The sequence below is a fragment of the Rattus norvegicus genome, chromosome 5 (genome assembly GCF_021556685.1).
Source record: "Rattus norvegicus strain SHRSP/BbbUtx chromosome 5, alternate assembly SHRSP_T2T, whole genome shotgun sequence".
In the NCBI taxonomy this organism is placed as follows: domain Eukaryota; kingdom Metazoa; phylum Chordata; class Mammalia; order Rodentia; family Muridae; genus Rattus; species Rattus norvegicus.
The window spans coordinates 117,510,927-117,526,028 of NC_141538.1; the positions used below are offsets into that span (position 1 = coordinate 117,510,927).

Genomic DNA, 15,102 nt, shown 5'->3' on the forward strand with positions numbered 1-15,102 from the left:
AAGTCTTTATTGCTGGTCAGAGACTATACTGGGTATTTGGGATCCCAATGTAGCCCTGTGTCTCTCTTAGGATGGGTTTTAAGCACAAAAACATAGCCTGGGTTGACATATTTCAGTTAACAAGAAAAGTTAGCCAGAAGTGGAACTACAGAAGCCAAAAAGCAAACTTAGTATACTTACTTTCCCAAAGCTATGGATTTGATGGATTAGGACTTTCCTTTAGTTTTGGCTGGTGGTGTGGTTTACCTGCTGAGTTTCCTGGCCTAAATGGACTGCCATTGTGGAGTCAGTTGGGCTGAGGTCTGGAGGCCTACTGAGATCCAATAATGTGCACCAACAAAGAGTATGGCATGTTTTACTTGCAGCAGGAAGACTCTGGATTACTTTCTATCTTGGTGGGCCCTGTTTGGATGTGTTAAAACAAACATCTATGTAGAACCAATGCATTTAAACGTTGGAATCTATCATGGAGGGTAAGGGGAGGGAAAGGCAGGTAGCTCCAATGCTCTTACCTCTCTTACCTGGAGCAACTCTTTTATTATTTTTTATTGGATTTTTATTGACATTTCACATGTTATCTTCTTTACCAGTTTCCAGTCCATAAACCTCCTATCTAATCCCCCCTTCTGCTGCTTCTATGAGGGTGTTCCCCCTCCTCAAACACCCACCCTGCCCCACCTCCCCATCCTGAAAAAAACCAAATACACTCAAACTAATAGAAGAAAAAGTGGGGAAGAGCCTCAAACACATGGGCACTTGAGAAAATTTCCTGAACAGAATACCAATGGCTTATGCTCTAAGATCAAGAATCAACAAATGGGACTTCATAAAATTCCCAAGCTTCTGTAAGGCAAAGGATACTATCATTAGGACAAAACTGCAACCAACAGATTGGGAAAAGATCTTTGCTAATCCTACATCTGATAGAGGGCTAATATCCAATATATACAAAGAACTCAAGAAGTTAGACTCCAGAGAGTCAAATAACCCTAATAAAAATGGGGTTCAGAGCTAAACAAAGAATTCTCAGCTGAGGAATATTGAATGGCTGAGAAGAACCTAAAGAAATGTTCAACATCTTTAGTCATCAGGGAAATGCAAATCAAAACAACCCTGAGATACCACCTCACACCAGTCAGAATGGCTAAGATCAAAAACTCAGGTGACAACAGGTGCTGGCAAGGATGTGGAGAAAGAGGAACACTCCTCCATTGTTGGTGGTACAACCATTCTGAAAATCAGTCTGGAGGTTCCTCAGAAAATTGGACATAGTACTACCTGAGGATCCAGCTATAACACTCCTGGGTTCCAAAAGATGCTCCAAGATATAACAAGGACACATGCTCCACTATGTTCATAGCAGCCTTATTTATAATAATCAGAAGCTGGAAAGAACCCAGATGTCCTTCAACAGAGGAGTAGATACAGAAAATATGGAACATATACTCAATGGATTACTATTCAGCTATCAAAAATGGATGGGACTAGAAAATATCTTCCTGAATGAAGTAACCTAGTCACAAAAAAGCACACATGGTAAGCATTCACTGATAAGTGGATATTAGCTCCAAAACCTGAATTATCCAAGATACAATCTACAGATCATATTAAATTCAAGAAGGACAATCAAGGTGCGGATGCTTTATTCCTTCTTAAAAGGGGGAACGAAAGTATTCATGGGAGAAGATATGGAGACACATTTTGGAGCAGAGCCTGAAGGAATGGCCATTCAGAGCTGGCCTCACCTGGGAATCCATCCCATATATATACAGCTACCAAACCCAGACAATATTGCTGATGCCAAGAAGTGCATGCTAACAGGAGCCTGATATAGCTGTCTTCTGAGAGGCTCAGCCAGAGCATGACAAATACAGAGGCGAATGCTAGCAGCAAATCTTTGAACTAAGAATGGGGTCCCCATTGGAGGAGTTAGAGAAAGGATTGAAGGAGCTGAAGGGGCTTGCAATCCCACAAGAACAACTTTACCAACCAACCAGAGCTCCCATGGACTAAACCACTCTCCAAAAAGTAAACATGGACAGACCCATGCCTCCAGCTACATATGTAGCAGAGGATGGCCTTATTGGGCACCAATGGGAGGAGAAGCCCTTGGTCCTGCCAAGTCCTCATTCTTAATAGCTGAGTAGTATTCCCATTGTGTAAATGAAACACATTTTCCATATCCATTCTTCTGCCGTGGGACATCTGAGTTCTTTCTTGCTTCTGGCTATCACAAACAAAGCCCCTTTGAACATAGTGGAACATGTGCCCCTGTGGCATGGTGGAGCATCTCTTTCATATATCCCCAAGAGTGGTATTGCTGGGCCTTTAGTGTGGGGGAGAGGGAAACATGTTCTGGTATTCGGTGGAGGAAAAGGACTGAAGCCCTGAGGGCCAGCAGAAAAAATGTAAACAGGTAATGTTTGGAGGAAAGAGGTTAGGAGGACCCTCTTGAAGGTAGCAGAGACCTAGGAGGTGAGAGACTCTTAGGACTCAAAGGGGGGACCCTAGACAAAATGCCCTATAGTGGGGAGAGGGAACTTGTTGAACCCACCTGCAGCAGAAAGACAGGACACCAAATGAGGAATGGGGTTGTTATTCCACAGTCAAAATTCTGACCCATAATTCTTCCTGTCTGAAAGAACTGCAGGGATGGAAACGGAGAAGAGCCTGAGGAAAAGAAGGTCCAGTGACAGGGCCAAAGTGGGATCCAGCTCAAGGGGAGGCCCCAAGACCTGACACCATTACTGAGGCTATGGGGCATTCACATAAGTGGACTTATCATAACCCAATAAGCAGCTGAAAGAGTCAGATGCAGATATGTGCATCCAACCAATGAACAGAAGCTGCTGACCCCTTTGAATTAGGGTTGAATTAGGGAAAAGTTGGAGGACGCTGAGGTGGACGGCAACCCTGTAGGAGAACCAGCAGTCTCAATTAACCTGGACACCCGAGATCTCTCAGACACTGGATCACTAACCTGGCAGCATACACCAGCTGATATGAGGCCCCTAACACATATACAGCAGTGGACTGCTGGGTCTGGGTTCAATCAGAGAAGATGCATCTAAGCCTCAAGAGACTGGAGGCCCCTGAAAGTGTAGAGATCTGGTGGGGTTGGGGTTAGGGACATCCTCACGGAGACGGGCGCTTGGGGGTAGGAGGAGTTATAGGATGTGGAACAGTAGGAGAGTTGATTGGGAGAGGAATAAACCTGGAGTGTAAAGATAAAAAAAATTAATAAAATAAAAATAAGGGCATCACTACATTCATTTAATTACTGTAGTTTTATCAGCAATTTTGAAATCAGGTAGGATAAAAATTTCATCCTTGTTTTTATATTATCCTTTTGAAAATTCGTTTCAATATTAAGTATTGTTTCAGTATTTGTTTAGCTTTTGTCAATGACTGTATAAATGGCAAATATTGTGATTTTGCTCTTTCTAAATTTATAGGTTTTCTTACACATTCTTATAATGATATTTTGTAGTTTTTATTTTTTTTTGTAATTTTTTCCTGTGTGTTTGTTTTGTGGTATCATTGTAAATAAGATGTTTCAAATTGTGATTTTCAGATTGATTATTCTCAATTCATTGACATGCAATTGGGCTTTCAAAGACGTTTATTCTCTTTCTTACTACACGCTATGTTTCATTATTATTTAAGTTGAATTATTGAATTTTTTTCTCATGGATTCCATAGGACTTCCTGTATAACAGATCCCCACATAATTCAGTCTTTTTGTCTTTAAGTATCACTTCAAGTGTAGGGTTTTCTTGTGGCCCTAAGCAAACCTTCATGTAATTGGAGAAGTTTTGCTTCATTCGTCTTTAAAAACAATTATTTGACTATTGCTGGTTTTTGGAAATACCGTGAAGCTGAGAAGACAGGAATCATAATGCTCTGGATGTAGAGGAAGGGGGATTCGAGGTTCAAGGTCATCCTGCTACATAGCAAGTTCTATTCTGGATTACATGAGACCTGGTCTCAAAAACAAAATATTAATAGACATAATAAGGTAAATGTTAAACAAGGCAGATGTCACTTTTACTCACGGAGAGACTGTCTACCTAAGGTAGTGCTGCTCAGTTAAATACATTTGGTTTTGAGCGAATGAGATGACTTGATTGGTAAGCACATTTCCTCTCAATCCTTAAAAACCTGGTTGTCATTCCTAAATCCCACATTCTGGCAGCAGAAAAGCAATTCTCAAATGCTGTCCTCTGACCACCATACTTTTAACAGGGCACACACAATTCCAAAAACAACAACAAAATGTAAAAAAATTTAACCATGCCTGTGGTAGATTTTTAAAAAAAAGCCAAAGGAAAGAGACTAAATGTATTTGGGAAAGTCAAAGGGAAAAGAACTAAATATACTTGGAAAAGTGGTGTTTTTTTAAATACAGGACAAAACAGAAAATTATCTGAGAGAAACCAAAGCTTAGAACTAAGAATTTATCTCAAATATGTACAGGAAGAAAGGTAAAAGATTACTATTATGCTGAAGGAAATGATACTACGTAAGTAGCCAAATGTAGGAAGAAAGGTATAGCAATATATTTTAAGTATTTGTAGAAAGAATTAGTTATTGAAATGACATTGAAGATATAATTTTTGGTATATATGATAGTGAAAAGTATGATGATAAAGCTATTAGCAGATATCTACTCAGAGTCATTAAAGGCCAGAGACAGAGGCTGAAATGCACAATGTGCTAAAGAAAAAACAAAAACCCACATATGTGGGAACCCATTCTTCAAAATTGAGAGATAGTTGGGACTATCCCAGGCAAACAACAGGCAAACAATCTGAAGGAAGTGTTACCACTAGATCAACAATGAAAAAAGTTGTTGAAGAGAGTTCAATGATACTAGGTGCTTCTTGAAGTAATACAAAGATACACAGCTCTCAGTAAAGGTAAATGCATGGGTAACTGAGAAGTTAGCATTATTGTAAATTTGATTACTAGCTTTACACTTGCTTTCTACATAAATTAAATGACTAGTTAATTAAAACCCTTTAAAAACATAATATCAATAAGTGAAAGGGTTTTGAACATAGCTGAAGAAAGTGTTTTATTATGTTATTCAGGTTGTGCTGACATAAATCTAAATTTGAGTATTATACCTTCATGTTGTTAAATATAACCATGTAGATAAACAGAAAGGCAATGTTTATGGAATATCTACAAAGTGAAATAAGAAGAGAAAAATGCAATCCTATAATCTACAATCCAAAAGACAACAGTGTAGGAAATCAAAGGAGCAAACACTAACAAATACAGAAAACAAAGCTAAACGGCAAAAGTTAAGTTCCTCCTTATCACTAGTCACTTTAGCTATAAATGAATTAACTCTTTAACCAAAAGATTGAGATTAATAGATCCTGTAGGAAAGATGTGACCTAAAAGAGATTCGTATTAAAATTCAAAGATACCCAGAAGAGGTAGTCTATGTTGTAAGATGAGAAAGATGTATTATAGAAACATTAACAAAAAGACCAGCACGGTACCTGTATTAGTGTCTGATAAAAGAGGAGAATCTTAATTACTGCAGTGATGAGAACCTGCATGCCTGCACAATGCTGACCTTAATAATGAAGTTGTATTAAATAAAAGTTCCCTTCCAGTTATGAAACACCTCTTCATGAGTTGCTTCTCACAGAGCACCAGAAGTTCCCCCAAACAATAAAGACCTGACCCTTCCTCTCACCTCCCCACACCGGAGCTCGTTGATACTGCTGAGTTATTGCAATTACACACCTTGGGTACAAGATGCAGCCAAACTGCAACTGATCAAGATAATCCCTTTAGGATGATTAGCTCCACAGTTCCAGAGCTGCAATGCAGCCAGCTCTCTTGGGGAGACAGGGTATCAACTGTCCTACCCAGATGTATTGTATGTAATTAATACCAAACTGCCAGGACAGATGTGCTCAGAGGGACTCAGAGGGACTTTTAACAGTGGGACTGTTAAAAGGCCAGCTAGCACTCTGATTGGTTTTGATGCTTGTTCCAGAGAAGGAACTGATGCTTTATTTACACAAGAGATATAAATAAACTTAGTTTAAAATCCATGGTTGAAGAGATAGTCTCTATGGGAGGACTTACTATCGCTGTTTAGATAAATTTACACAGCACCACACTGTCTTCTAAGTACTTATGCTTATACTCATAGTCAAGTGCCACTCTCAGTCTTCTTCCTCAGAGACACTCCTCAAGGAAAGATGGTAAATGTGAGGAATCATAACTGCTTGTGATACAGAGAACAAGCGATAGCCAAGTCTTACACAAAACATCAATGCTACTCCCTCTGAGTACCACAGAACAACACAGAAGTGAAGGTAGCAGGGCTGCGTGAGCTGAGAGACAGGGAAATGTGAATGCTCTTAGGAGCATAACACAGTCAATTAAATATGGCTGAACAACAGGGGCTGTTTGTGATGGGCCTGCACAAGGTTCTGCCTGTTAAATAGTCATAGAATGGGGACCCCCTGCTACACTACAAGCTAGGAACATATTCAGGGGGAGATGCAGACACTGTCTTCTGTTGTGTACCTTTTGATGAATTCACCTTGCTCCATTGAATAGTAGCAAACGCACTGCCACAATGATGGTCTTGGGTAAGTAAACTCAGTCATAAAACAAAAGGCATGATGTGGAAAAGGGACTGGTAGGGAAAACAGATATAGGAACAGCACGGAAATAAGAGAAAGAGAGAGAGACAGTGTGCAATGCACTATATATGTGTGATTATCTAAAGCAAATTTAATGAGTAAAAAAAAACAGAAAAGAAAATGAAAGTATAGAAACAGAAAAATGTATAAAAATAACAAAGGATAATCTCAGTAATGAATTATATCAACATCAGACAACATAGACATTAATATTATGCACAATATACTTATAATAATGCCATGCTGGACACAATCCAGGACCTGTGCATGTGGGTTGTATATTCTACCTCTGAGTTACACTCCTAGGTGCCAGATAGACTTTAAGTAAAAACAGTGCCTCAAGAGATATGTAATAAAATTATATATTTGTGAATGTTTTAAGACAATGAAAATAATGATTATAAATACTTAATGACAGACCATGGAAACACACAAGGACAAAATAATAGAGTTGAAGGACAATCCCAAGAGACTATCTGGAGAGATTGGCACCTCACCGTTTCTTTCTTTCTTTCTTTTTTTTTTTTTTTTAATCTTTATTAACCTGGGCATTTCTTATTTACACTTTGATTGTTATTCCCCTTCCCGGTTTCTGGGCCAACATCCCCCTAACCTCTCTCCTCCCCTTTTATATAGGCTTCCCCTCCCCATCCTCCCCCTATTACCACTCTCCCCCAACAATCACATTCACTGGGGGTTCAGTCTTAGCAGGTCCAAGGACTTCCCTTTCACTGGTGCTCTTACTAGGCTATTCATTGCTACCTATGAGGTTGGAGCCCAGGGACAGTCCATGTACAGTCTTTGGGTAGTGGCTTAGTCTCTGGAAGCTCTGGTTGGTTGGCATTGTTGTACATATGGGGTCTCAAGCCCCTTTGCCTGACACCTCACCGTTTCTTTTGGAGGGATTTTGGCATTAGAAACTGAACTTAGGGTCTTGCACGCAGGCTACCTAATCACTCTCCCACTGAGGAGTTGTAACCAAGCCTTAACTTACTTTTCTTTTCACAAAAATAGCACAAAACTTCCCAGATAGACTTTGAATTTAGTCTCTTGTTCAAGTAAGCTTGAATACAAGATTCTCCTGCCTCAGCCTCCCGAATAGCTGAGGTGATGGACGTGTATCATCAGGCCTGGCCTGATACTCCATTATTAATTAAATAATAAAAGAATTGAACATAAGATAAACAAGGAAATAAAGGGCTTATGATAATAATCAAGCTAGGTCAAATAGTGACTCATAAAATACCCAATACATCTCACTCAAATGTTCATGGGATTTTCTCGATGATGAATCATGATCCTCATCAATAAATTATCTTGATATATTTAAAAGGATATAAATTCCATCAAGTATCTTGTCTAGATTACATTAAAATAGAAACTCCAAAGAGCAGGAAAACTCAAAGATTTAGGCAAATATAAAATTCATTAAGTCCTTAATGGGTCAATGACAAAAATCATAATGGCATTTTGAAAAGACTTAGAGGTGAATGAGAATGAAAGGAAGGTAAGCATAGCAAAACTTATGATACTCAATCAAAGAAAAATGGCGGAAATTACCTCCTGATTTTAACACTCTCTTCAAAGCTATAGTTATCAAGAGATAGAGCACCATATAAGGGCAAGCATGAGGAAAGAACAATAGAATGCTTATGATACGCAACAATAGAACGCTCATGATACGCACTCACACACAGTCAATGATTTTTCATAATGATAACAAAACTCTTAGCTTAGTGTGTTGCTATTAAAACTGTATATGTACCTGTAAAAGAACAATACTACATACTTATTGAATAAAATTTAAGAAAATCAAGAGTAGATCAAATATTAAACAATAAGAGCATAGATTATAAAACTCTTGGAAGAAAATATACAGCAAACCCTCATGACATTGGGTTGATAATTACATTTTGGCTTAACCAACAAAAACAACATACATACATACATACATACATACATACATACATACATACATACATACATAAATTAATTGGACCTCAGAGAAATGAAACATCTGAGGCAGCATTGGTTTGAAAAGGAATCTGCAGAATGGGAGGAAATATTTAGAAGTTGTATGTTTAATAAATGATAAATTAGAATATATAAACAACTTCTGAAACAACAACCTGATTCAAAAGTGGGTAAAGAGTTTGGGTAAGTGCTACTCCAAAGAAGATATACAACTGGTCAATATTGTTTAAATTAACATTATTAATAATCAGATAAATGAAACTATGAAGACATCATGACTTCCATCATAATGGCTAATATCATTGAAACAGAAAATAGTACGTATTGGTGAATACTAATTGGAGAAATTAGTACTTTGGGTGAGCATATAAAATGGCATACTAAGGGAAATAGCATTGCATTGTCTCAAAATAGAATTGTCATATAATTGAAAAATTCCTTTTGGTTATACATTCAGAGATATTGAATCATGTACGTTAAACATATTTTGTTGCATATTGATATCTATAGTATTTTCAGTAATTAAAGTGTAAAAGTGGTTCAAGTATCCATTGACACATGAGTGAGTTATCGGCTGTGATATGTGCATGCAATGGAATATTATTGTGCCTAAAAAGTGAAAGATTTTCTGACATATGATATAAAACAGATAACTCTCAATGATATGCTTCATGAAATATGATGATCATAAAAAGACAAATAATTAGCCCTATTCATTTGGGGAAATTACCATAATAAAAATCACAAACAGTAGAATGATTTTCAGGTCTCAGCAGGAAAAAGAAACGCTAAGTAATTGCTTACCATACACCAGGTTTCAGGTTTGGTGGATGAAATGAGTTCTGCAGATACTTGTTGGTGGTGACTGCGAAAATAATAAAACGCATCTCTCAATAGTATAAGTGATTGTGATGGGAACGCTTATGTTATACGTACTTTTAATTTATTTAAATTAAACACATAATATGCCCGACTGAAATGTAACTTGACAGCTTCCAGGGCAGCCTGCTCACTGGCTCTTATCAGCCCACTTAACAATTTGGAGGCCATTAATATGCATCCCCAGGGTTGCGTGCTCTCAGCCAGGTCAGATAGGTGCCAGCTCACAGTATTGAACTCTCTGCATTTGCCCGGTGTGACTGACTTTTGTTTTTTTGCTTAACCTTTTTATACTTCTTGTTACCAGGCAGCAGATTCTAACAGTGACAGTGGGGGATAATCTCTTTGGCTATTTTTAAGCAGTTTTTTTTAAAGAACTTTGTTATTCTTTTTTATGTCATGTCTCCGGTATTCGGGGAGGACAAATTAGTTGGTTACCTTCCTTGCAGTGCTACACTCATGTGATATGGTGAGTGTGGCTGGCTAAGTCCTTGGGCATGCATTTAATTGGTTGAAAAACATGTTTTATGTCATCAAGTCCAAGCTTTGGCTGTTCAAAAATAAAGGCACCATTTATTTGCTCTGGGAGCTTTCTAAGTAAAGAAGAGATGTGATACCCACTTTGTTTACCTCATATATTTTTGAAAATGGGAGATTTTAAATAGGATTTCACTGCAGATTCTCAAGTATAACAGACATTGCAGGAATTGGGATAATGATAGAATGTTGGTAAATATGGAGGGTTTTTTAAAATTTGCAGTTAATATAGAAATAAACAGGTTCAAAGGGTGACATCAAGGCATAGCATTAACTGTGCCTTGACAATATGACCAATTGTCATTTTTGGTGACAGTTATGACCTCTTAGATCTCCATAGCAAAAGCTTATGGACTGACAGCCTTCCTCTCACAACAGTGGCAAGACCTAGTAAATCATAAGGAAGTCATGCTCACACAAAGTTGCCTGCATTTGCAAAAAGCAATCGCACAGTTCCTTTTCAATTGAATTATTCTCAGTCATATGCAATTACCAAATGCAGTTAGGTCGTTCATTGTGGAGAGAAGAAAGACACAGCATCATCTGTATTATTTCAGTGGCAGTGTAGCAAATGAATGCAAAACACCACATTATTTTTCTCCTAGTGTTTCTTTCTGTGAGTTGATTTTCTCAGAAGAAAAAAAAATACTGCTATCTTTTGTACACAACTTTTTATGTTTCTTTTTTCTAAGCTTATACTAGAGTCTTATTAGCATTCTTCAGCATTCAAATTTGCATCCCTACAACATCTAGAATACAGTAAATTATTAAAAGACTTTGTAAAAATAATTTAATTTTTCATTGCAAAATTAAAACTAACATTTCACAGCACTGCTGGCTTCGAATAACAATGGGTCATTCTCAGCACCGGAGTGCCACAGGCTATGGTTATCCAGCCTTTCTTCTAAATTGTAATTCTTGACTTCTTGACTTACTGAGTATTATTCCAAAGCTTCAAGTTCCTCAGCTACAAAAAAGAAACACAATCAAACTCATTCCACAGAGTTCTGATTATTTAATGTATTAGTAAATGCAGGTAGCTTAACAAGAACACGGATCCTGGTAATAACCATGTGGTTTATGCAGTGAGGATGGGAAGATGGTAGGGAAGGTACTTAGGTGACATCTACTTTACTGTCTACAAGCACCTCGAATGGTATGCGGCAAGCATGGTGTTTTCCTCTGAGGAAATGGATCTATTCACATTCTTCCTCAGTTTCCTACCATCCAAACCATTTCTTTTGAGATTTGATTCCTTTTTTCTTTTAACCCCTATTTCAAATGTTATCCTTTATAGATTATCATCTTCCCTAGAGAATTTCCAGAGACTTTTAAATTTTAGTTTTAAATTAGCATAAAAAGTAATGCATTTTATGATGGCATTTTCATGAATATTTTGTTTCTGTTGAATGTCTCCCGACTCCTCTCTTCCACCACCACCCCTCCTGCTGGTCCCCTTTTTCTGCTTTCATCTCACATAAATTCTGTTGCCCAGGGTTGGGGATTTAGCTCAGTGGTAGAGCGCTTGCCTAGCAAGCGCAAGGCCCTGGGTTCGGTCCCCAGCTCCAAAAAAAAAAAATTCTGTTGCCCACCTATCCACTCTCAACCCTCTTTTAAGGCATCTGTTCCTCTCTTTCTGTCTGTTTCCTTCTTAGTTTTATGAACTACACCACACACACACACACACACACACACACAAATCAAAATCTAGGATCCACATATGAAAGAACACATGTAACATTTTTCTTTGTGGTCTCTGGGATTCTAATTTTAAGATTCCCAATGCACTTTCTATTTCAATAAAAGGGAAAACATTTTTAAAGCTAAGTGAGTGTTATAGGCTGTCTCTATATTTATATTTTTTAAAGCAGTATCAGGTGATGGAGCAATCCACTAAATGAAGTATACATTATAGCCAGGAGCTTTTAGGATGCATTACATTAAATGCAAAAATGTATTATTAATAGACAATACAAATTTGGATTATATAGCTAGATAAAGTATTTGAATAACTCAAACAGCAACTCAGCATACACAGTGACTATTAATTTAGTTAAATGAACTCAGATCATCAAATCTTGATTCACTGTGCATGTGCACATATCAAATATATAGTATGGCAAAGAAAATGGATGATTTTCAATTAACCAATGTTTTCCTATCAATTTTGATATATTTTGAAATAAAACATTTTATTTGCATTTTGAACATACTTCTGTGGCGCCTGCCATATGCTAATGTTTAAATGTTCTCCACTGTCTGAAACAATGAAGATAGAGCTCCCATTTTGAAAGATTTTATTGTCAGGCTAACGTGTCACTTTTATTTACAGATGATATAGTCCAAGTTGCAAATTCACTGAAAGTCCACTTCACAGAATTCAGAATGACTATCATCATCATCATCATCATCATCATCATCATCATCATCAACAACAACAACAACAACAACAGCAACAGCAACAACAGCAAATCCAAATAAATGTTAGTAAGTTTAGAGAAGATGAAATAACTCTTGTAGATTGCTGCTGTAGTGGTAAATTAATAAAGCCACTATGGAAATCAATATGGATTTTCCTAAAGAACTAAAAATATCATACAATTTATATGATTCATGCATTCTGGCTATGCTCTCAAAAGAAGCAAAGTCAGCTTTCTATAAAGATGCCGTCCTGTACACATGTATATTATCACAGTACTCACAAAAGTTTGGTACAAAATCAGACTGGAGATAAGGATGAGTGCATAAAGGAAACATAACGTAAACTCATATGTGATATAAAACACAATGGATGTACTTATCTATTTAAAAGAATACAATTCTCTCATTTATAGATAAGTTAATTGAGCTGGATATCGTCATGATAGGTAAAATAAGCCAGACTCACAAAGACAATCTCATTTCCTCACATATGTGGAACTAAAAGACAAAAGGATATAGAAAAGACACAAATGTAAGAAAGAAAGACCTGTAAGAATGTAGATGGGAAAACAGAGAAGTGAAGAAGAGTAAGAAAGAGTAAGGGGGAATATGATGTAGGTACACTAGATTCCATGGCGTGATCGTCATGTGACTCATCACTTTGAATAATTGAAATATAGTAATAAAACTAAAACCAATAATTCAAACACAGAATAATGTGAACACAATGACTAAAATGTCTCTGGTTTCATATATATAAATTATATCATATATATATATATATATATATATAGTCGTAATATATATGACTCCTGGTTTCATCAGTAGTTACAGGTTGCAGAACTAAATATTGAGTTAAGAAAGTAATTAAGATTCAATGCAATCCTGACCAAAATTCCAAAGTTGGTCTTCATAGAAATAGAAAGGGAAAGGGGGGAGAGGATTTGCTTGAAAACAGAAAAAAACCCTGGATAACCAAAGCAGTCTTCAATCAAAGAAAAATGCTAGAGTATCACCATACTTCACTATATGTCAAATGCAGAACCATATTGATAAAAACATCAGACACATCTATTAGTGAGATAGAATTTCAGGGATCCAGATATAAATACATGCAGATAAAGCTATATTAATTTTGATAAAGATGCCTAAAATATATATTGGAGAGGAGACAGCTTATTCATTTTTTTTTGAGAAACTGGTTTTGAGAACCCTGGAATTCACATGTAGCAAATATAACCAAACATGTACCATTTATCCAATATGAAAAATTAATTGCAAATATATCAAATACTTTCGTATACAAGGAAACTCTGAAATTATTATGAGAAACAGTTGATAAAACTCAGTGAGGTATAGGCACGAGCAAGGACTTAGTGTGGAAGACTCCATTCTCTCAAGAAATAATTGAACAATTGACAAGTGGGACCTCATAAAATCAATTCTTCTGCACAGCATAGGAAACTGTTGGGTGAAGGCTTCTCTTATAGAGCTAAGGAAGTCTTTCCTAGTCATATATATGACTGAATAGTATTTTCTACAATATGTAAAGAGCTCAAAGAGTAAACAAGAAATTAACTAACCCTGTCCCTGAATGGGATACTGAGATGACAGACAGTTCTCAAGTGGAAGAGTATACATGCCCAATAATCGCACGGTAACAATGCTCGGTACTACTCATCAGACCAGACAAAATTAAGCAACATTGAGATTCCACTTGTCAGATTGGCAATCATCCAGAAAACCAATACAATACCAAGAATTGCTGGCAAGGATGTGGTGGGAACTTAATTAGTCTAACCATTGTGGAAGTTGGTGTGTAGATAAAAATATAACTAAAATTAATTCTATCATAGGCTACAGCCATATGACTCCTTAGCATTTATCCAAGGGGGTCCACGTCGACCTATCAATGTTTAAGCCAATGCTTCTTGCAACACTGTTCACAATACCTATGATTTAGAACCTACCTATGCCTGATAACAGAAGGGTGGATAGAGAAAATGAATGGAATTTTACCAGCCACAGAGAAACTAAGTGTGTCATTTGCAGGAACATGGCGGCAACTGAAGATAATCATACTAAGTGAAATAAGTCACTCTCAACCAGAAAACTACTGTGTTTTTATCACATTCGTGGGACTGATACTTTATTTAGATACATCTGATCACATATGAACATATGACATAGAAAGTAGAAGTAAAATGTTCTAGGGGATAAAGGTGCAATGTTCATCACTTTAGTCGATTTTCATGTGTTGTTTGAGAAGCTGAGAAGCTGTCTCTGGAAGCATAGTTGCCCCCACTGAGTTTCAGACCCAAGCATGTTTGACTCAATGTTCTCTGAAGATCCTTGTGCAGAGATGGGCTGACACCTCTGAATTTGTGACAGAGAGGAACTAGAAAAACAAAAATGTACAATAGTGCAAACACTATGCTTTTGAGAACAGCTGAAAGGTAAGTTCTTTCCATCAGAGGCTCCTGTTATTTATCCCAGGATGTTAAAGTGTGTACAGTGGCATAGAGGAGCCAGAAAGAGGCTTGGTCAGGAGAAACTCAGACCTGAAGAGCAGGCTCAATGGGAAACTCGATTTTATGCCTAAATTTCCTCGATC

The 15,102-nt window shown here is 37.1% G+C and overlaps 1 long non-coding RNA gene across 5 annotated transcripts in view; it reads right to left on the reverse strand.

Moving 5' to 3' along the window:
* LOC148005922 (uncharacterized) overlaps positions 1-15,102 on the reverse strand; it is a 173,483-nt gene that overhangs the window by 106,733 nt on the left and 51,648 nt on the right. For all 5 annotated transcript variants that reach the window (XR_015620361.1, XR_015620362.1, XR_015620360.1 and 2 more), the window contains one exon: positions 9,456-9,516. This is a non-coding gene — a long non-coding RNA (uncharacterized LOC148005922). The remainder of the gene's footprint in view (positions 1-9,455; positions 9,517-15,102) is intronic.